The 22701-nt window shown below is 50.3% G+C and overlaps 1 protein-coding gene across 2 annotated transcripts in view; it reads right to left on the bottom strand.

The window, feature by feature from the left end:
• Positions 1-22433, bottom strand: part of LOC136296589 (contactin-4) — a 260514-nt gene extending 238081 nt beyond the window's left edge. For both annotated transcript variants that reach the window (XM_066195773.1, XM_066195774.1), the window contains exon 1: positions 22306-22433. The gene's annotated coding sequence lies outside the window, so the exon portion shown is untranslated. The remainder of the gene's footprint in view (positions 1-22305) is intronic.
• Between the last annotated feature and the right edge of the window lie 268 nt (positions 22434-22701).

Here is a 22701-nt window from a genome sequence, read left to right as displayed (position 1 = left end):
AATGGTGCCAGAAGGGTTATTAGAAATGGAGGTCTTAATTATTTCTGAGGTTTTTACACCCCACATGAATGCTTCACAGATTTGAGATCCAATGGAAAGTGTTCAAAGACTGGACAATCTGGAGGAATCTTCTCTCTTAAGCAGCACTGAACACATCCCTACATGAGCTCTTTAGGCGTTTCAGGGTGTTCAGAGAGTGAATTCTAAGCAGCATGTTAATTTTATGAGTATTTTTTTTTTCCTGCTGGGAGCCACAATGCTGCAGGATTATCGTGGGCTCACACAACATGCCATTTTTGGTAGGAGAAAAGTTGTTATTTCAAACATATAACCATGTTACTCTACTTTTTTTTTTGGCAGTAATTTATCAATCCAAACCAAACTCCAATGGCTTTAAAAATCTTTTCTGGCATGTGAATGTTTATTTAAAGCTGTGTCACACCTTTCTACCACACTCCTGCCAGCCAAAGCTTGGGGGATCTTCACAGGATATCCTGAGCTGGAAAGGTCATCCAAGGTGCACAGGTCAGGCTGGATTTGGGTGTTGCAGAGAATTGAATGGAGATTAAATTCAAAGTCTAAACTAAGCCTGGCCTAACCCAGCAGAGGGAGAGGGGTCACAGACACCTGCAGTGAGTGAGAGAGTGCCCAGCCCATGTTCAGGAGGGAGTTGGGAAAGCCCCACAGTGAGCAGCACATCAGCTTACCTGCAGCTTGAGTTGTGCTCCGTGAGGCAAGGATCACAAGAAAAGGTTTCATTTCCTCGAGGGATCAGCTGGAAGGCGAGGGCCAGGCTGTGTGGGAGTTCCCCAACCCATGGGAACGCCCTTTCTAGTTGTGGTGAGCAGTAAAGGTTCATGGGAGTTTGCATGTTAATGAAGTTGTTCCATATAAGGTTATGCGTTTATGGTTGGTCAGTTGTGTCGCACAAATATGGGTTTGTTCCCAGTTTGAGTTTCTGACTGGACCCTTACCCTCAGAGCTGCCCTAAAGATTGTCATGTTTTCCTCACTTCTGGGTCTTCTGTTGGTTACCCCCATGGAATTCTCCTGGGTGCTGTGCATGGGTTTGGGGCACGGCTCCTATTGCCTTTTTTCCGTTATTAAAGTGTTCTTTTCCTAGTGCCAACCGTCGTTCCCACTCCTAATTATTTTCTCACCACCCTCTGCCCTGAAGTCAGGGGACCTAAAGGTTTGTCACAGCCACCCTCACTGTGACAAGGCTGGACAGGGCTTGGAGCAGCCTGGGACAGCGGGAGGTGTCCCTACCCATGGCAGGGGTGGCACTGGGTGGGCTTTAAGGTCCTTTTTAACCCAGACCATTCCACACCTCCAGCGCAGTTCGTTAAACCCAGGGAGGAAGCCGCGTGCAGAAGACAGGGCCACTCAACTGGAAATCTCTATTAATATCACTTCTTTTTTTTTTTTTTTTTCTTTTTTTTTGCTTTCAAAACACAACAGTGCCGTGTCTGGGACCTGCAGGTCACGCAGCTAGCTGGGCTGTGTCACCTGGGGGTTAAACACGTGTCATTAGCCATGGCTCATTAGAAGCATGACTGCACTAATTGATGGAGCGCTCCCGCTGCGCCCTGCTGACCTTATTATTGCTGGGATGAAGCAAAGGGCCCTGCAGGGGCCTCTCAGATCTCACACACTGAGGTGTCCGTCCCACACAGCAGTCACCACCCTGCACCCCCTGCCAGGTGACAGAGGGGACCCTGCCACCCCTCCCGGGGACACAGCACGGGGACTGGGGCCAGCTGAGGGCTGGCAGGGACAGGGGCTGCTGGCAGAGCAGGGCAACAGCAGCTCTTGGACAGGGGACACCAGCTGTGGGACAGGGAGCAGGAGCTCTGGGACAGAGACATGAGCTCCGGGACAGGGGACACCAGCTGCGGTTCGGGGGACACCAGCTCTGGGACGGGGGATGAGCTCTGGAATGGGACACCAGTTCTGGGACAGGAGCTCTGGGACAGGGGATGAGCTCAGGGACAGGGGACACCAGCTCAGGGACAGGTGATACCAGTTCTGGGACAGGGGACACCAGCTCAGGGACAGGGAACATGCTGGCTCCCAGCTCCCTGATCATTTGGGACACCCTGATGTCACACACAGGGGAGCAGGCTGCGTGTGCAGGTGTCCCCGTGCTGGCAGTGCCACAAGGACAGGGGACACAGGAGGCAGTGCCACAAGGACAGAGGGGACATATAGGAAGCAGTGGCACAAGGACAGGGGACACAGGAGACAGTGCCACTAGGACGGGGGGACACAGGAAGGCTCCAAGCAGATCCTTCCAGCCAGGCCAGCTGGGAACGAGGTGCTGATTTTCAGTTTGCAAATTGTGAGTGTGAGAACACAAAGGCTCCCTTACAAAAGGCAGAGAGAGGGAGAAAACAGAGCACATTTCCCTGATTCTTCGGCTCTATTATATCTCTCCGCAGGAGGCGAAAACTGGCAATTACTCTGGGCGATGCACAGGTAGGAGGATAGGACATAAATCAAAATAAAAAGGATCTGAATGCATTCTCCAGTTATTCAGTGGGTATTTATTCAGCCGGGCTGCTCGAGAGGGCCTGCTACAGCACATCAGGAGAAGTTTCTGGGATCTGCCTGGCGTTCCTTGGCAATCAGAAGAAAAGGAGATGAAGGGAAGCGATGATCCCGCAGGCAGCACACGATCCAGACAAAGCCATTTGGAGAGGGAAAGGTTGGCACGGGTCATGTTGACACAAAGAATGCTTCCAGAAGATGTAAGTGGTTCGTGAAAAAACACACTGATGAATTTTGGAGCGCTTAAAGAAGTTTTATTCCTGCACTCCACGGGGATTTCATGGGAACAGGAGGCAGCATTCAGGTGGAGAAGAACTAATTTTAAAGACCGTGTTCTTGCTTCAGGACCCCCAGACATTTGTGTATCTGAAGGTCAGAATTCAGGTGAAACTCGCTGGAATTCATATTCTTCAGGAAGAAACCAAGTAAGGCCTGGGAAGCCCATTAACAAATATAATGTGCTTTTTTTTTTTTCCTCAGGAATTACTGTGAAATTGGGTGTCGTGTATCTGACTTAATGCCCTAATGGTAGGACTGGAGCACTGGGGGAGGATTTACAGGAAATACCTGCTCCTTATCTATTCCGAGCAGGAAACCAAAGTCTCGCAGCCTGACACTCCAAGGTGGCTCTGCTGTCAACCTAAACCTCCAAAATTAAGTATTTATCATTGGATTAAAACACAGCTCAGATCAATCACATTGTTCAAGCTTAAAGACCCTCAGATCCCAAAGGAACAGACCAAAAAAACCCACAAAGGCAGGCAGGAAAATACAGAACCACACAAGAAATGAGGTGACCTGAGCGAGAAATCCAACACAAGGAATGGTGACGAACCTGCTGTTACCAGGGCAAAACACCTCCAAGAACAATTTCTGCATAAGAAATGACTGAGGAGATTGCCGGCTATCAAGAAATCATTTGGAAAAAGAAGTCTTTTTGGAAGGTTTCTCCTAATGGAAAACGCAGGAGCTCATCACGAGGGCCTCGCTTTCTGGGAAGAGCCACGTGGGGATTTGGCCAGGGCTGGGGGAGCTTGGCAGAGGGGATTTCACCTTAAAAGCAGATCCTTGAAAACAACTGGCACGTCAGGGAGGCACTCCAGGGATCTCAAAAGGAGGAGACAGAGGATGCTGTCTTGGAGCTCCTCACCAGTTCCCGCTGTGGAGTTGTGCTCATCCAGACTCTGCTCCTTGCTGGACCTGCAGGACACCCCCCCAGCCTCTGCTGAGGGTAGTCCCAAGGATTTATACCCCAGTGGCTACGCTTGTTTGGATCACATGCCATGAAATTAATTTTACTGCTCTGTTGTGGATTATACAGCGATGTTATTCAATGTACGAAAGCAGCAACATCAGCAAACCACGTCCTCCTGCTTTACACAAACAACACGCCTTTACTTTACCCAGACTATTTACCCCCGCTCCACAAAACCTGCTGCTATTAACTCAAAAGAATTATGCTAAAAGACCAAGGGAAATCCAGGGAAATAATAATAATAAAAAAAAAAATCACAAGGGAGTGGCGCTTTTGCATGAGAACCCTCCGCAGGACACTTAGGGTAGAGCGGAAAAGGAGGAAGGGGAAAGTTTCAAAAGCCGGTTTTAAATAATAAAACCCGTGTAACCATCCCCCCGAGTGGCTGGTGAGGAGATGTGTGCTGTCTCCGTGGCACACCCCGGGGCTGGAGCAGCTGGGGCACAGCTGGGAGCGCTGCCTGCAGGGCTGGAGCCGCAGGCACAGGCTGCAGACAGCAACCCGGGGGACAGGGCAGAAAAGAAAAGGATGTTTTCAGGCATGCACAGCTCCTCTGATGGGATATTTCTAATGGAAATATCTCCCAGACTGGGGACTGAAACTCTTTTTTATTAATTTTTTTTTTTTTTTTAGCGTTAGGATAACTAAGATGAAATTATTCATGTGTGAAGGAGATGTCGCAGCACCAAAAAAGCCAAGAGTGAATGAAGTTAAAGGATGAGGTCCCAGCTGAGGGCTGCAGCTTGGGGTTTGTGCCTTAAGAGAGCTCAGACAAACCCCAAATTCCTCCTTCCTGCCCTAATTCCTCCTCAGCCCCACTGGTCCGGCCTGAGGGATGCAGATCCCCCCTGGCCCAGGGGAGTTGCAACCACTGAGTCACCTGATTCTTCCTCAGCTGCGCTGAGGAACTCAGAATCTGCTGCTCGAAGCTCATCTCTACTTCCATCAGCACAAGACACCTTGTTACATACCCTACAACCAGGAAATAATCCAGCAAGTGATACTTGCACGTGGGCAAAATCAAATATCGGCATGCATCAACATTTGGTAGCTTCCCTATCACCTTAGAAAAGGCCCAACTGCCACCCCAGAGAGGGTTTTTTAAAAAGAATCTTAATTATTGGGCTTTTCCAGCTTTGTTTCAAGAGCACAAGGCGCTGCATCTCGGATGGAGAAGGAAGAACGTGCCTTTGCCCAAAACAATATGCGGCGTGAAGGGAATTCAAACTGACACCATTTCAAGACAGCACAGACAAACTGATTTAGCAACTCTGACAGGCATTTATAAGCAAAATAAAATGTGGATCTAATTTTGGCCCACTGCACCGAAATAATGTGCAGCACGGTTTGATGTCAGAACATGAATATTTCATACGTGAACAGCAGCAGCTTGTTTGGGAGGGAGATTTTTTTTCCCGGACACCCGGAAAAAAGAGAGGAGCTCCTGGGAGATGGAAGAGGCCTCACTGCTGTTCCTCACTGAGTAACCTGAGAGTAACTTTCAGACCCCGATTGGCTTTTTAATTGTTTTGCCAGATGTCAATATGTAGAAGCAAAACTCTTGGCTGAGCCTTTAATTCTAATTAATGGCCCTATTGATCAGCTAAGCTCACGTCACAAAACCCGCTGGATTTCAGAAGATCCCCTGCCAAAAAAAAGGCGTTATCCTCAGGGCTGGGAGTTAAAGGCAAAGGCTGAACTCTCCAGCCTGCTCTTTTTCAGAGCACATTGATAAGGAGCAGAGCAGTGAACTGGGGCAAAGTTGGGTATTTGGCGCCTCCAGAGCATTTTTGTTTTGATTTGCATCGAGTTTCCAGGTTCAGCAGTTCAACAGCCAGCACCGGCCACGCTTTCATTTCCTTCATTTCCAATTTCCAGCAAAAAAGCATCGCAGGGTTACATCTCTGAGAGGAAATCAATCCCCAAATTCCACCTGGCACTTCACCAGGGTATGGAGAAAACCAGCCCAGCCCACTGCTGGAGCTGTGCTGATTTTTTGGCACGAAAACATTCGCACAGCCCTTGAAGTTGCTCAGTTCGGGGCCCGAAAGATAAGCAATGAACAAGATGCACATAATTTAAATGACACTGAATATTCAATAATGGTAATGACTGAAATATTAGAAGCTCTTTGATGGGTGTTTCTGGGGGAACTGCGTTTGTCCTTGACCTTTTGCTTACTCGTTATTTTGTCTACGCATAATTAACACATCCATAATATCAGATAAATGCCACTTATTGATACTGTCCCAAGGGCAACTGGTTATCTGGGAAGAACACGGCCACATTAACATTTCCTAACTCATTTAGCTCCTCTTCCACATTAAACTGAAGCGAGCCATTTGTCAAGCCACCCCGAGATGTGTTTTAAGCAGGCAATATTTAACGAGGTAATGGTTTAAGTGCCGGTGACAGTCATTTAAAGGGACAGCTCTAACGAGGGGCAGCCAACTCTGCATGGAACCACCTGGAGATTCAGCACAGAGGTTGGGAATATCATTTCCTCCCTGGCTTTTCACACTTTTCCCTTGTTTAGCCACAGCACCCAGTGATCTAACACTGAATCCCTGGTCAGTGACCTGTGCCCACTCCAGAGGTGACATCCCCCGAGGTGCCAGCTCAGCAGAGGCGTGAGGTCACCCGGGAGTTGAGGTGTTTCATGATTTTCTACAAAATCTCACCTCTAGACCTTGCTGCTTTGGGAGACGCTAAGCAGCTCCTGCAGCAAGGCCAAACCCAAGAGGTTTAAGGGAAAATATTATTATTAATAATGATAATCCTCATCATCATCATCATCATCTTGCATCCTGTTTCCCTCCAGAACACATTCTCCACCATACATCGACACAATTTTATTGTGATATTGTGATATTAAATATTCAGGGCCACTTCAGATGTTTTTCGAGCATTTTGTTCGCTGCACTTGATTTTTATCTGGGAATTATTTTTAAAGACTTCCCTAACCAATCTCTGGTAAAAACACATGTCAGCACTTCGCCAGGGCTGGCAATTTTTTTTTTTTTTCTTTCCCGAGCTCGAGTTAAATTTAAAAATAGAAATTGGACTAATTAATTACTTCAGATGGAAGAGAAGAGGAGGATTCCAGCATGGGGCTGAGGTGAAACAATGCAAGAAGCAATAACTGGCAGCATTCCATGCAGCAGGAATGGGAGAGCGGGAAGGGGCAGGGAGGAGCAGACCTCTGGGATCCAGCCTCCCACCACCAACCAAAAAATGACTTGGAGAAGTCACAGAGGAGGAACAGGCTCTGGGGATGACACCCTGACATTCTCCCTCCTGAGAAAGAATTAGAAGGTGCCAAACTGGGAGGAGGAGATGAGTCCTGGAAGCTCCATCCCCAGAGCCAGGGAAGGATCCACCAGGAATGTGGCCCCAGGGCTCCCTGGCTGTGCAGGAGTGTCCCACTCGTGGGGCCAAGGGGAAAAAAAAAAGATGTAGAAAGTGATTCTGGAAATTCAACTGCATCCTGGCTTGTTGGGAATGATGAAAGTTTACAGGAAAGTTTTACAGCTATGAATGCTTACCAGAAGGCTCTCTGAATGTGGAACCCGAAAGCAGAATAGAGATGGAAGCAAGTTTTGATATAGAAGAATAAAAGATGCCTAAATTAAGGATTGCTGAAGCCAGTTGTTAGGGATGACCAGGAAGGCAAAGGTTAAGTCGAGCTGGAAGGAGGTTTTATGGCTGGAGCAAAGGATATGTTGACCACCAACAAAGATGTTTTTAGCGAGCAGAAAGAGGTCTCAAGAAGAGAAAAGATACCACAGGCAAACAAAAACCCATGATTTTACCAAGTAGAAAAAAAGTCTAAAGAATTTTCCACTGCAAGAAAACTGAAAAACAACTTTAACCTTAAACTGTAACAGAATATGGCAATGACAGTAGCTGTGATAGGCTGGAGGTGATGGTAAAGGTGTTGTGTATGGTGCTGGTTGGTTTTTATGTATTAAGATGCTCAATAAAGAAAACTATATAATGCATTGCAATCAGAGCTAAAGGGGCTTCAGGCTGGCCTAAGTGTGGCTGGCAGGTTTAGGCTTGGCTCTGTCACCACCACCCAGGACTGCTATCACATCTTTGATACAATAAACAGCATTTTGAAGAGCTGCTGTTTGTCCCAACATCCTCCGGCCACGCGTTATTCTTCTACACTGTCTGGTTAAGGATCATGGAATTATGGGATGGCTTGGGTTGGATGAGACCTTAGAGGTTGTCTCATTCCACCCCTATCTCCCACTAATCCAGGCTGCTCCAAGCAGGGATGGAGCATCCTCTGCACAAAGCTCAGCTCCAAGTATAGCCCTCCATTATTTTATTATCACCACAATCCCTGCTAAAAGTTCAGCGGTTCCAAGTCTTCCTGTGCAAGGAGAAAGGCAAAGCGCTCGGTAAACAGACAGGGAATGTAATCCATGAGGCTCCACCAGGGAAAAGGAAAATGAATAAAGCCAGAAAGTGCTACCAGGTTTTCATTTTGTACTTCTACCAAAAAAAAAAAAAAAAAAAAAATGAAATATAATAGGTGAGTAAGGAGCAGGTGATGTAAGGAATCAATACCTGAGTTATGAAGTAACACAGCCGGCTGCTGGAATAGACCAGATCCTGCAGCACAACCTGCACTTCAGTATTAAAAAATTTAAAAAATCATAAGCGGCCCCGGGCAAATAATGGATTTTCCCCTGCTAATGTTGACTTAAATTATGCAAATTTATTCACAAGCTTCAAGGTGTGGGGAGTGACTGCTAAACCTGCAGAACAGTGACCATTAAACACAACAGCAGCAAACACACCAAGGGAAACAGTTTTCCTTGGAAAAAGGAAACTGTGCACCACGGAAACCTCCCTCTGAGCTCGATCATCAAGTTCAACTGAAGAAGTAAAATGGGCAAAGTTTTACCCTCCTTTTATCTGGATAATGGGGGGCAGAGTTCTCCCTGACAAAAGTGAGAGACAGGAGCGCTCGTCAATCCATAGGAATAAACCCACGAACTCCTCACAAATCCAAAATTACCCACTCCAAACTCTCAGCTTCTCTTCTGGGGGGAAAAAGTGCTGAAAAAAGGCTGAGATTAAGATGAAGTACAGCAAAAACAGAGCAAGCGTGTGATTTGCTCAACCCTCCCTGCTTAATATTCCTCTCCTCCGGCAGGACCTGCACGGAAAATGCATCTGGAAGTGTCCAGGGTCTGTGACAAGCCCCTGACAGATGATGGATGGATCAAATCCAACACCTGGAACACAGAGTGATAAGGTTCAGACATGAAGGGGATGAGTGGCAGTGGCTGAGGTGATGAACACACGCGGGGACCTTCACAGCAGAAAGCTGCATCACCTCTTCCTGCATGCGGAGGATAATGAATGAGGTGACAACTGCAGGAATTCATTCCCAGGAATATCGGGCTTTAAAAAACAAAACAAAACAAACCCCTCTCGGTGCTTTTGCGTTTGTGTTAGCGGCGTGGTGACCATGGACTCGGCTCCGAGCGAGGATTCCGAGGGGCTGTGCCAATCTGACATCGGGTTTGGGAGCTGGGAATGCTCCCCTGGAGCCAGCCCGCGCTCTCCACCACCACAGCATCGCTCCCAAAGCCACCTCAAAGGCAGTTTTATCATTTCTAAACAAGTTCGGATTCAGAAAAGGATAAGGAAGTGTTTAAACTTGTAATTTGACCCAAAGAGCAAAAGGATTATAAAAAATAGAGTAGAAGGGGGGAAAAGGCATTTGGGATCAAAACATTTGGCTGCTCTGACCACTTCTGCGGCTCTGAGAATTTTTAAGGGTTTGGTACCTTGTGTCACTAGTGAAAACAAACAGTCCCATCAGGGAATTCTCAGGAGTGTCCTGTTTCACTGATATCCCCCCAGCAGCAGGAACTGCTCCCCGGGAAGGCTCCAGAGAGCTCCTCCGAACTCCAGCACATCCCTGCCTCTCCTCAGGCTCCTCCCTGCTAAGCCCAGCCTAACTCTGCCCTGCCTGCCACTTCCAGCTAATAGATGGAGCCATTTGCAGCGGTGGAACATGAGGAGCGCATCCCTCCAACATTTCCTGCTCCTTCTGCAGAATTAATTCCACTTCCCTGCACATCCTGCCTGTCCAGAGGACATCCTTCCTCCAGAGCAGCCTCAAGACCACAGCCCCATTAAGCAATCAAACCGTGGATGCTCATTAGCTGCTTCTCCTCCTGCTGTTTCTGCTTGCTTGGTTCTCTGTTTGCCTTTTCTTCTCGGCTCACACAGTATTTGGGGCAGGAACTTTGAATTCTTCGCCCCTTGCATGGTCTCACACTCGCACAGCCTGGCAGGTGTTATGGGAAATGCAGCTGTTCCAGCTGTGTTACTTATTTATAAAAATTGACCAAAGTTTTCTATTTTTGTAATTTATTTATTGAAGTTTACCAAAAAATTTACCAAAATGACACAAAAGTCAAAACAGCCTTGGGATAACTTGGCCAACTTCAGCTCACAAACAGCAGTGACAACTTTCCTGCTTTCTCCTTTTCAGATGAAGTATTTCATTTAAGAAGGATTCTTCTTTTTCGTTTTGCCTGCAAAAGAATCCAAAGAGCCTGAACAGAATAAAAAGGGCTTGGATTGGCAGGACAAGGGGAATGGGCTTCCCACTGCCAGAGGGCAGCAGGAGATGGGATTTTGGGATGAAATCCTTCCCTGGGAGGGTGGGGAGGGGCTGGGATGGAATTCCCAGAGCAGCTGTGGCTGCCCCTGGATACCTGGCAGTGCCCAAGGCCAGGCTGGAGCAGCCTGGGACAGTGGCAGGTGTCCCTGCCCATGGCCCTGTCCCTAAAATCAGATCATCTTTAAGGTCCCTTCCCACCCAAACCATTCTCTGATCCTCTCAAGTTATTTTTCCTCGAGCTGAGTTAATCCCGTGGGAAATCAGTGGAATTCAAAGGGCTTTTTTCCCCCCAACTGAACACCTAAATCAGCTCCTGTTCATCTGAAACTCGGTTTATTTTAGCAAGGCTGAAGAAATCAAGCTGTCCATCAATTATTTAAAGTGTTTGGCCCTGATCCTGGCTCCACACTTAATTCCACCACGTCCTTAAAGCTGGAATGTTCCACAGCCAGAGGCTGGGATGGGGAAATGGCTGGGAAAGAAAATGCCTGAATTGACTTTTGGGGTGAAATGAGTTGTTTTGGATGCTCTGAGCAGATGGTGGGGGTGGATCCAGACCTGGCTGGGCAGGGAATTGTCCACTCCACTCCCTGAGCTCAACCACCTCCACCAGCAGCCCCCTCACAGAGGGGTCTGAGCTGGACTTGGGAGATTTCTCAGGAAATATCCTGAAATACAGATGCAGAAATTTAAAAAAAAAACCCACCCAGGTATATAGTTATATCTCTATAAAAGTCTACTCAACGATATAAAAATAGAAGTACAGCTAACACTCCAAATCTCTGTCCTTACAGGAAGGGGAGAAATGCATTCTTCTGTTCCATGGAATTTAATTAGCTCCTAAATTTAGATTCTGTCAGTAAAGTTACAGAGGATTCACTGCAGTTGGATTTAAATCTTGGGTGATATTTTGTATTTCACACAATGCTAATGGATGACGTTACCTTCGTGTGGATATTGTCAAGTATTTCTGTGTGAATGCTTGGCTCTATTCATAATGTTTTAGCCAGCTAAATCATATCTGATTGCATTAAAAAAAAACCAAAAACAAAACCAATATTTTCAGCCCCAAATATTTGTTATTTGCAAGCAAGAATTCACTGAGACCCTGAATCCCATGAGTTGAGTGAAAGACAGATCTAAAGCAAAACCACAGGTGCAAAAATAATTAAATCTTTAAAGCATCAGACAGAGTTATGATGCAATCCACAGGGGAGAAGGGGAGAAGCCAGTGCTGAAATTCCTCCTCTGCCATAAAACTTATTTCTTCCCATTGCTCAGTACCTTAAAATTCAAAAGAATGTGGGTAGAACTTTCTAGAAATTCCAGTTCTTAAATATCTCTTGTGCATCTCAGCTGCTCATCTCCAGTAAAACAGCACAGAAGCAGCTCAGGAGAATTCCACAAGGATTATTAAAGCCCTGGAATTTGAAATCCATTCAGAGCCTACAGTAAGAAGAGTCAAACCAGTTTGCTGCCTCAGACTGCAGAACTCACAATGTATTTCTCCTGGAGAAGCTGGGTTTGAACAAAAATTTAGGCCAAACTTCCTCAAAAGTCACTCAGAGACAGGATCTGCCACCTCCGGCTTGGGAAGGGTTTTATAGATCCTCAACTAGCCTTCCCTCACCTTTTTTTAAATTTCTGTTTTGTTTTTTGTTTTACTGAGCAGGTTCACACAGCTCCAAGTCCTTAGTAAGCTCTGTGCCACACACAGGGCTGACATCCCAGAGATGTCCAGGACTAGAAATGCCACCTTAAAATGCGACCCCAACATTTATTTTTTGGCAGATGGGATTTTCCAGGTACGGAGCTGAGCTCCCTCCATAATATCTGAACTCAATTTCAGCTTGATCTATCAGATTATTTTCATTCCCAACCCCTTTGGACACTTGCAGCAACAACATTTCCCTTCTCCCTACACGGATTTGATTTGGTCGCGCACTGCAACTCCGCTCAGAAAGCTGCTTAGTGGCACTGCCTCAGAAATCTGAATCAAATTTTCCTGAGTGAAATAAAATTAGTTATCGAGGAAAGGATAATCCACTTTTCTAGGGGCAGTGGTTCCATATTTTAGGTACCGGTTTGAAAACACAATAATAATCCTAATAATCAAATGGCTCTGAGATGCAGTGAGTGCTGGCTGTGGGAGCGGCCCTGCTGCCTGGGGTTAAACTGGGAATGACTGGGAGCACTGGCTGGGCCACAGAACTGCGGATTTACACCAGAAATCTCTGACTCCTCGGGGCCTGGATGTGCCAAGTGCTGCAGAGTCATTTCGAACTCCAGAAATGCGAGTTCAGAGCTCACAGAGCTGCTGAGAACCCTGCAGGGCTGGTGCTGAGCACTCTCCCGGTTCTGCACCATTTTTTGGGGCCCTTCTGGGGCCACTCCCACAGTTCCAACCCCCTGGGCACCCCCAGCTCTGCTCCCTGATTAACTCCCAAGCCCTGCAGGGTGATTAAGCCAATTACCAAATGCACAGGCAGCTCTACACCACGAAGGGCTTGGCAATTCCCAAAATCCGGGTTCCAGGAGCTGCTGGTGGCTGCCAACGAGGACCCTGCCTCAGATCACACCCCAAGTGTGAGCTCAGATCATCAGTGGCTCAATCATCACTGACTGAGAAAGTTTCCCTGAATTTCCTCATCCTGAATTTCTCAGCTGGGTCCTGCCCACCACCATGCCGAGGAATTTGGCAGCTCAGAGAGGACTGGAGCCTTCTCAGGGACTGGGATCGTCCATCAGCAGGAGAGGCAGAATCAGGAAAAAAAGAGTAAGGGCAAAATCATGGCCGGGGAGAGAACCTGCCACGGAAAACCCTCTAAAATCATCCGATCCAACTGTTCCCCAGCCCTGCCAAGGCCACCACTCACTTGTCCCCAAGTGCCACATCCACACAGCTTTTAAATCCCTCCAGGGATGTTCCAGCACTTCCTGCTAATTGGAAGGTGATCAAGCACCTCCTGCCAGGGCACCTTTCTTCCCAGAGGCCAGAGTGACCAGTGGTGGTTGGTGACCTGTGAGTGTCCCTGGCCATCCTGTGCTCACACTGTGACATCATCAAATCTGCTGAAACTTTCTCAATAAACCCTTTTATTCACTGTGGAGCCCCACTAAAACAATACAAAACAAACAAACAAAAACCAAACCAAACAAAAAAAAATTTTAAAAATTAAGAAAAAATTATTTAAAAAAAAATATGCAGGAATGGGGAGCAGCAGCAGGAGGGCTGTGCTCTCTCCATCCCTCTGAGGATCCATCCCACTCCAAACCCAGACAATTTCTGTGGAAAACCCTTGGCCAGTGAGACCACACAACTCCCGGGCTCCGTTTAGCTGAGCAAGCAAGGCTGGGAACCCATTAATTTGCTGGGTGAGTTATGGTTCCCTGCAGCACCTTTTGTTCACTGTCAAGGTTCTGCAACAATGACAGATGCAGCTACAGCCAGCCCAGAACTCCCGAATTTCATCCCCTAAATCATTCCAGATATTAAATGTCTCAGCGATAAGCCTGGCAAATGAATTCCTCTGGAGCTCACACTTGGTGCTGAACAGCAGGCAGGAGGGACTCCCCGCACAGTTCCCTATTGCTCCCTGGAAAACGAGGCAGCCTGGAAAGGACCCGGAATCCCAGGAAAATTCACACAACTTCCAGTGGCTGCTAAAAGGGGCTGCAAATCCACCTGGCTAAGTGAGGCAGCGCCGTGGGGGCATCAGGAGCTCACCAGCCCCAGTTTTAATAGCAGGAGCTGGACATGCGTATGAAATTCCCACTTACCCTAGTAAATAAGCAGAAAAGGCTGCAGCAAAATAAAGAACCAGGGGAACACAGGTAGAATGCTTAAGCAGCAAGACACAGGCAGGGGTCCAGTCTGGCTCTCCTCAACCTCAGTATTCATCTTTTTTTTTCTTTCTTTTTTAAACCATCTCCTTCCTTCAGCCACAGCAGCCAAGAGAAGGGAGCAGATTCCACGTCAAGTCATTTATAAGAGAGCTTCAAAGGAATCGTCACCCAAAGCAGCTTAAGGCACGCCGAGGGTGGAACAATTGCTGCCTCGTTTTTAATTTCTCCAAATCACCATCAGCTAGATGACAGTGCTTAGCGCAGGAAGGGTTCTGCGGGCTCCATAAACAATAGAGGTATTACCCATTATCACACAAGTACAAATTAGTTTGACCTTTCCAGCTTTTTCATACGAGGCTTCCTTTTTTTCCACTTGACTAGAGAAAATATTGAGTCAAGCCATGTTCTGCACTCTCCCTCCTCAGATGTGTTTGACCAGCGTTTCTGCCCTAAATCTGCAATTAGGAGAAACCCATTAAACACTGAATTCACCTGAGGAATTCTCTGGCTGAAGCCCAGCACGTTCCTGGTGCTCCCTGGGAGAGGCCCCCAGCCTCACTCCTGAGGTTCCTTTTCCTGTGGGGGAACAACGTGTGATGTGATAATTTCATATTCCATGGGAAGAGTGGGGAAGCAACAGGAAAATGTTGTTGTTGGCAGCAGAGATCACCAGAGAATCATGGAATTCTCTGGGGTTGGAAGGGCCATTAAAACTCATCCCATTCCCACTCCCTGCCATGGGCAGGGACAATTCCCACTGTCCCAGGCTGCTCCAAACCTGGCCTTGGACACTTCCAGCAGCCACAGCTGCTCTGGGAATTCCATCCCAGCACATCCCCACCCTCCCAGGGAACAATTCCTTCCCAATCTCCCATCCTGCCCTGCCCTCTGGCAGTGGAAGCCATTCCCTGTGTCCTGTCCCTCCATCCCTTGTCCCCAGTCTCTCTCCAGCTCTCCTGGAGCCCCTTCAGGCCCTGCCAGGGGCTCGGAGCTCTCCCTGGAGCTTCTCCTCTCCAGGGGAGCACCCCCAGCTCTCCCAGCCTGGCTCCAGAGGGTCCCCAGCCCTTGGAGCAGCTCCATGACCCCCTCTGGATTTGCTCCAGCAGCTCCTTGGCTTTTCTGAGCTGAGCACCCCGGGGCAGAGAGGGAAGGATGATGCTCAGTTCCTTCCACCCTCCCTGCCCACCGCAGCAAACCTGCCTGATCCCAGGAAAATTCAGTGGATTTAGGAACTGGATTAACACCAAGCTCTCCTTGTGCAGACACCTCTACATCCCTGGGAAGCCTTTTGCAAGTCCCCAAGCAGGAGAGGGACAAAGAATTCACAGGGAAGTGACCCCTTGTGCCAAGAACTCGCGGGACAGCTTCCCCTGGCCAGGCTGAGCACACACTGCTCACATCACACATCCCTGCAAGGCTTCAAATCATTCCCTCAGGGATAATCAGCACCTTCTGTCAGGGCCTTGGAATGTGCTGGGTGCAGCACAGGAATCCTCTGGATCTCTTTGTGAGGAGCTGGGGAGGAGCAGGCAGAGGGTGATGCTGAGCCAGCCACAAACCCTGGAGCTGTCAGCCAAAACCTGGGAGGAGCTGCCGCACCCGGCTGGGCAAGGAAAGAGGGAAGACAGTGGCTGGAAAAGCAAAGGGGACACCGAGCACAGAATCCTGACAGTGACAGGATACTCCAAGGAGAAATCTGATGCATTTTTGTGTCAATTCCTCAGAATTAGGGATGCTGAGAAAATCAGAGTGTAACAATTGGGGTTAGAGTGGTTAAATGCCCTACCCAGGTAAAGCCTTGTCCTGCCTGATCCCAGGAGATGGAGCAGGGTGTTCCTGGCTCCTGCCTCATCCCAGGTGATGGAACAGGGTGTTCCAGGGTGATCCCTGGCTCCTGCCTGATCCCAGACCATGGAGCAGGGTATGCTCTGGCTCCTGCCTGATCCCAGGTGATGGAGCAGAGTGTTCCTGGCTCCTGTCTGATCCCAGGGTGTTCCCCGCCTGATCCCAGGCCCTGGAGCAGTTCCCAGTGCTCCGGGATGCTCCGTGGGATCAGAGCCGTGGGCTGAGTGCTGCCACCCTGTGGGACCCGAGTCACTCCTGTCTGTGCCTGGCACTGATGCTCAGCACACACCTGAGCTTGGGAAGCCCGATCCAGCAGTTCCCAGACAAGCACAATGCACTGGGATAATCCTGACAGCGAATCCAGGAGCTGGGGATGTTTATAAACAGGATTTAGAACAAAGAGGTTACCGAGTTCCGAGCAGAACAAGAACAGCTGTTATAATTCAGGCTCATTTGTGAGGCAAAGGTAACTGATGAATTTACACAACCCCTGTTTACTCACACAGATCCAGGCCTGGGTGGAAATCCTGCTCTGTGCATCACTAACAGCAGACCCGGGCTGAAATCACTCTTCTGCTGTGCTTCATATTTCATTCATTTCTGCTTCCAGCTATACATGCACAACAGAGGCCATGAGACATCTCCCTAATTGAACAATACAGATCAATTAAATATGAAAAGTCGTTCTTGGGCTGAAACCCTCTTAGGCAAATGTTCTGCTCTAAGTAACTCTTTCAAAAAGCTGCGAGTTGAGTGCTGTTCAGAGGGGGTTTATTTGTTTGGTTTTTGTTTTTTTTTTTTTTTAAAGACTGGGAGAGAAAGCCCAAAAAGTTTCATCCATTCATTCATGACAAGAGGAGAGAGTTTTGACCACTGAGCAAGGCAGCAGCGAATGAAAACCATCTTATTCGCTGAAAGTTCCTCTCTGCTGTTTGTGTGAGGGTGAAGAACCCCCCGTGAGATCCCCCAAACCACGGCCATGGATCAAACTACACAAAGATCCCTCTGCTCCAGGTTTTCCAGCCGGAGCTGGAAAGGTGTGAAAAGGAGCCAGGGAGCAGGGAAAGCTGTGCTCTGAGCAGCCCCAGCAGCCTGGGGGCTCTCCCCGGTGGCTTTTTTGGATCTCCGCACTCCCATCACGGGCAGCACAGAGATGCAGATGAGTTTTGTTGTCTGGAAATGTTCCCGAATAACGCCCTGTGATCTGAATAAATGGGGTTGAATAAACAATGAATAAACAATGCACTTAGAGACGGGTTAAAATCACACAGGTGGGTCGTTGCTGTGCTCACCGTTCACGTGAAATCGCCCTCCACGAGAGAGTTTTTCCACCGCAACCACCCGGGACGTCCCTTTGTTCCCCCTCTTAGGCTCTGATTAAACGCGATGACTTGCCAAGCCTTATGTAAATTGGCCTTAAACACCACATCTCTTCCCCGGCTGAACATTTCTATAAATAAATGATAAACACCGATTTCGCCCGAGGCCAACAAAGATACGACACTGACAGAACTTCTGGAAGAGCAGATCAGTCTGGAGTCAGGAGCAGCTCAGCTCAGGGTCTCCTGGAAATCCGGACAAAACCAAGATTCACTGTCGGGTCTTTCGAGCACATCTTGCTCTCAAACAAGAACTGGGGAAAGTCCACGTGATGAGAGGGTTGAGTCTCACTGAATCCCAAAACCAAAGAGGAGAAAAGGTGGGGAAGAACCATCCTGGTGCTTTTCTTTTATCTTTATTGTGACTTATCTCCGGAGAGCCTGGTACTGCCTAGATCATCACGTGAATAAGGAAGTCTGGCCAGACCTGAGACCTCTCCAGCAAGTCCTCAAGGTCTAAAACATCAACAGCTGAACACCTGGGAGCTTGAGGAAGAATTCATAGCAGCAACAAACGTGGCAGAACCTCATCTTTGAAACCTTTAACGCAATTTTTAAAATAAATCCCTGCCATTTGGAGAGTGAAATGGTTGCAGATTATTTTTTTTTTGAGTCCTTCTGAAGTGCACTAAGTGCATCACTTACCTCATTGGAGGCCACATGCTGGTACATCTGTGCTGTGATTATGACCCTAAGCAGAAATCTCAATTTATGCTGCAGAGGCAAAACTTCCTTGACTTCTGCTCCACCTTCTGCCCCTGACAGCCACCAGTTTGTCCTCAAAATGCCTTGACCCCGATGGTTCTGAGGGCTTGACTTTGATTGAACCCAGCAATTAAAACCACCCCATTCTTTTTCTGGGTTGGGATGGGTGTTTACCCTGCAGATTGGGATAAAACGACCGCACACCCAGGGAATAGCTGGGGATGGAGTGACTTCCCAACATCCCCACACTCAGAACCCTGTTTAGCGCACAAAACTCCGCTCTCCTGGTTCATAAGGAACGTGAAGCTCATTCGTGTTCAGGCTTTGACACAGATTTGACACATTTCCTTTGAGTGTCCCCAGATTTGGTGGCTGCTGGGAGGAGGAGGAGGAGGCAGGGAAGAGCTGTGCACTGGTGTGAAGCAGTAAATCAGCCGGGTGTCATCATTACATGTTTGCTTTGCTAATAATAATAATAAAAGAAAGAATGAATCACTCCTGTCATGATATCTGTACTCGAGCAAGCACGGTGGCAGATAAGGGGCAAGATGTGTGCAAGCCTCAGCCTTGGCAGCATGCCTGCCCAGAGCTCCCAGCTGACATCTGTGGATTTTTGGGGTGATTCAGGGCGTTTTGCTGTGTCTGCGATTACCTGCACGTCACTCACCCGACCGAGCAGCACAGAATTCCCAGCGGGGAAGAAAAATTCCCAACTGTTGCACCAAGAGGCTCTTCAAAGGGAGCTGAGCCCTCTGTGTGCCAGCGGGGCTGAGCACCAGGTCAGCCCCACATCAAAGGAGAGAGTTTCTGCCTCTGCAGAGACTTCACCAGGTCACCCCAGGCCACACAGGGGAGGTGTGGGAAGCAACCCCAGACTTTGCTCTATTCTAACAGGCCTAAAAATAGACCTGTGATGATTTATGAACTTTCAAAGGCAGCAGAGTATTTCTAAGCAGCAGTTTCTCCTGCTCTGTCTGCATCCCGGTGCTGCCTGCTCGGCGCCAGGGCTGTGTCCAGCCGGCCCTGATGGGAACCAGCCCCTCCCGAATGCTCAGCAAACAGAATTAAACAAGACCACGAGAGCAAATCAAAAGGCACTGATCAGTCCATCTCGTGGGTCTTTCCTTCTCTGCCTCGCCTTTACCTCCGAGTTTTAAATATTCTTTTTTTTTTTAAATCGAGTTAACTCCACAGCACCGTCAGACAAAGCCAGCTCCTGAAGCCAAGGTAAATAAATCACGTGGGCACCAGGATATTTACAAAATTACTCCGAAGTTTTGCATCTCCGGGAGAAATTCTATGTGAGCTCAGCCCTGGTTCCCAGTTGGTCCTGATGGGGTGACACAGGAGGGAGTTTGAAAGCAAGGCAATGTTCATTGCAGTACATAAAAGACCTGGAGAGGCACCAAGAAAGACTTTGATGCATGGAGAGGTCCAAGCTTGGGGAGCAAGGTGGGCTCCCAGCAGCTGCTGCCCTTCCCTCTGGAATACAAGCTCCTCAGCCAAGGGCTGGAAACCAGCACTCAAGAACCAAGCACTGGGGGGATCAACGCTGGGAAATCAACGCAGGACACGCTGGGGAAGGCTGGGAGGTCTCAGAGACACCCACCCCACGGGCAGAATAAAACCCTGGGTGTCCCTGCAGCCCAGGGGAGGGGACAGGGCCCCCCTTCCCACCACACTGAGGGCACACCTGCCCTCCTCAGCCCTCCCTGGGGAGCTCAGGTGAGGGGCCGGCAGCCCCACACATCCCTGTTAACCCCTGCGGAGCCGGGCTTTGGAGGCTGCACAGCCCCACACATCCCTGTTAACCCCTGCGGAGCCGGGCTTTGGAGGCTGCACAGCCCCACACATCCCTGTTAACCCCTGCGGAGCCGGGCTTTGGAGGCTGCAGCATCTCTCAGCTCGTTTTCCAGCAGGCTCCCTGCACAGGTGAGCAGCTCCTCTTGCTGTCATTCACATTCGCAACACACGTTTTTGTCACCGTGGAGAGCAGAGCAAGCTTAAAATTCTGGGAGCGCCAGACGGGCTGGGAGAGAGCTCAGCTCTACTGCAGAAGGTAAAGGATGGGAAAAACCCTTCCAATTCCAGAGTTTTTTCCAGGATCATTCAAATCCCAACTACCTGCAGGCACACCCTGCTTCCCTCCACTGTCACCACCCAGGAGCTGTGGGTGTTTGGGGCAGGAAACTCTCAGAGCCTCCCAAAAGGTGTTTGGAAACACACCCAGAGTTTGGGGTGGCTTCCTGCTAAAAGGGAACGCTTCCTGAGATGCCCCAAAATCTCTTCAGGTGGGTTCAGCTGTGCCCGGAGTTCAGCCCGGGAGGGAGAGGTTGCTGCTGGCCAGGGGAAGCCATTGTCTCCAGCAGGCTGCCGAGGGGAAATTAGCGGCGTGCACACCTCTAAATGAGGCTGCACGGCAAGGAAAGAGGGATTAGCCGTGTAAACTAAGTCCTTTTTGGTATTAGATTAAAGAGGGGAGGCGACTTTGAAGGATTATTCAAGAGCCATTTAAGCAGTTTTCAGGGACTTACAAACGCGGGGTAAAAATGCAACTCCTCAGGTCCAGAAAAGAAGAAAAAAATCAGTTTCCTGGCCACGAAAACAGCAGAAAAAAAGCTTCTGGGGGACCCCCTTAAGTGCAGGCCCCCATCATGCCGCTCCCCACGCCCGGTGCCGGCTGTGGAGCCCGGCTGCAGCATCACCTGCACACCTGGGCTGGAGCTGCTGCAGGAGCCGGAGGCATCAGGGAAGAAGCTCCGATGTCACCGGGGATGGTCACGGCAGCCCTGGGCTCCCTGCCAGCACGGGGGCACAGCCACACACCCACCCGCCGCGGGGCAGGGGGTGCCGGATGATGGGAAGGAGCTCCGGAGTATCGCGACCATCACAGGAGGAGCGGCCGCCAGTCCGTGCTCCCACCTCGGTGATTTCCCCGCTGGGATGCGGGTCCTGAGCCGAGCAATGGAAAGCGGAGGATGGATGGGCGAGCACAACCACAAAAAATGACTTCTCGCCGCAGCCAAACGTCCCCTGCCTCCCCGCACCTCAGGGTGCCTCGTCAACGTGCTGCCTCTTAATTTTCTGCCCACATTAATCCAGCCAGGGGAGAGGAATACGTGGCTCCGAGACATCAGGCTGCTCTATCGAACGAGCCCTCCTCGGGAAAAATAAAATAAAATAAAACCCTCTTTGGCTTAGCCTAAAAGGTGACGGGTAATTGGTATGTAAGATACAAACTACTGCCACTTGTTATGCAAGCAGCATCCTTTAATTTGTAGTTTGGAGAGCAAGCCGTTCCTGTCTGGGATAAATAAAACAACACGCTGCGGTATGTTGCTCACGACACGGGAGCAGCGGCAGCCGCCGGGAAGCAAAAAGGAGCTCCGAGAGAGAGAGAGAGAGTTCCACGCTCGGGAACGCGGCTGGAGCCGGTAAAAAGTTCTGCGTGCGCCTGGAGCAGCCTGGCGGGAGCATCCCGGGATGCCGCACTCCGCGGTGAGCCCGCACTCACTCCAGGGTGAGCCCGCGCTCCTTCAGGGATGAGCCCGCACTTCCTGAAGGATGCTCCCGCACTCAGCTCCGGGGTGAGCCCGCACCCGCTCCGGGGTGAGCTCGCACTGACTCAGAGATGCTCCCGCACTCACCCAGGGATGCTCCCGCTCCGTGCCCCGGGCACCGCAGCCACCCCCGCCCGGTCCGCCCCCGCGGCAGCTCCGCGCTGGGGCGGCACCGAGGGGACCCCACCGCGCCCCTCCGCCGGCCGCGCATCCCCTCCGCCGGCCGCGCATCCCCTCCGCCGGCTCCGCATCCCCTCCGCCGGCCGCGCATCCCCTCCGCCGGCCGCGCATCCCCTCCGCCGGCTCCGCATCCCCTCCGCCGGCTCCGCATCCCCTCCGCCGGCTCCGCATCCCCTCCGCCGGCCCCGCAGCCGCCCGCGCTCTCCTTCCCCCGCGCCGCAGCTTTGCTTCACAATTCCCTTTTTATTCTCTTTCCTTATTTTTTTTCCCCCCCTTCCCTCCGTTTTATATTTACCTCCCTCCTCGCCGCGCCGTGCCGAGCCGCGCTTACCTGGGCGGGGATGGGGGTACATGCCCGGCGCGGCGCGGTTCCTGCGCGGTTCCTGCGCGGCTCCTGCGCGGCTCCCGCAGCCCCGAGGTGCGCGGCGAGCGCGGCTCCCGCAGCCCCGCGGCCGCAGCATTGAGCGGCAGCGGCGGGAGCCGGGCGGGCTCCGCGCAGACCCCACCCCCGGCCCCGCCGTGCGCGGGGGGCGGGCGGCGGAGCGGCGGCGGCCGCTTTAACCCTTCCTGCCCCGCCGGTGCCCGCCCGGTGCCCGCCCGCGGCCGTGCGGCAGCGCCCGGTGCCCGGCCCCGCCGGCAGCATCCCCTGCCCTGCCCCCGGCCGGCTTGGCTGCAGCCCAGGTGCGGCTTTTTCCGCGCCCCGGGCACCTCCGAGCCCGTTCCCGTC

Source organism: Chamaea fasciata, unplaced genomic scaffold (assembly GCF_029207755.1).
Source record: "Chamaea fasciata isolate MVZ Bird 193981 ecotype frontalis unplaced genomic scaffold, bChaFas1.0.hap1 SCAF_13, whole genome shotgun sequence".
Taxonomy (NCBI): Eukaryota; Metazoa; Chordata; class Aves; order Passeriformes; family Sylviidae; genus Chamaea; species Chamaea fasciata.
Note: the sequence above shows the minus strand (reverse complement) of the source record. Positions and strands in the feature narration are given on the sequence as shown.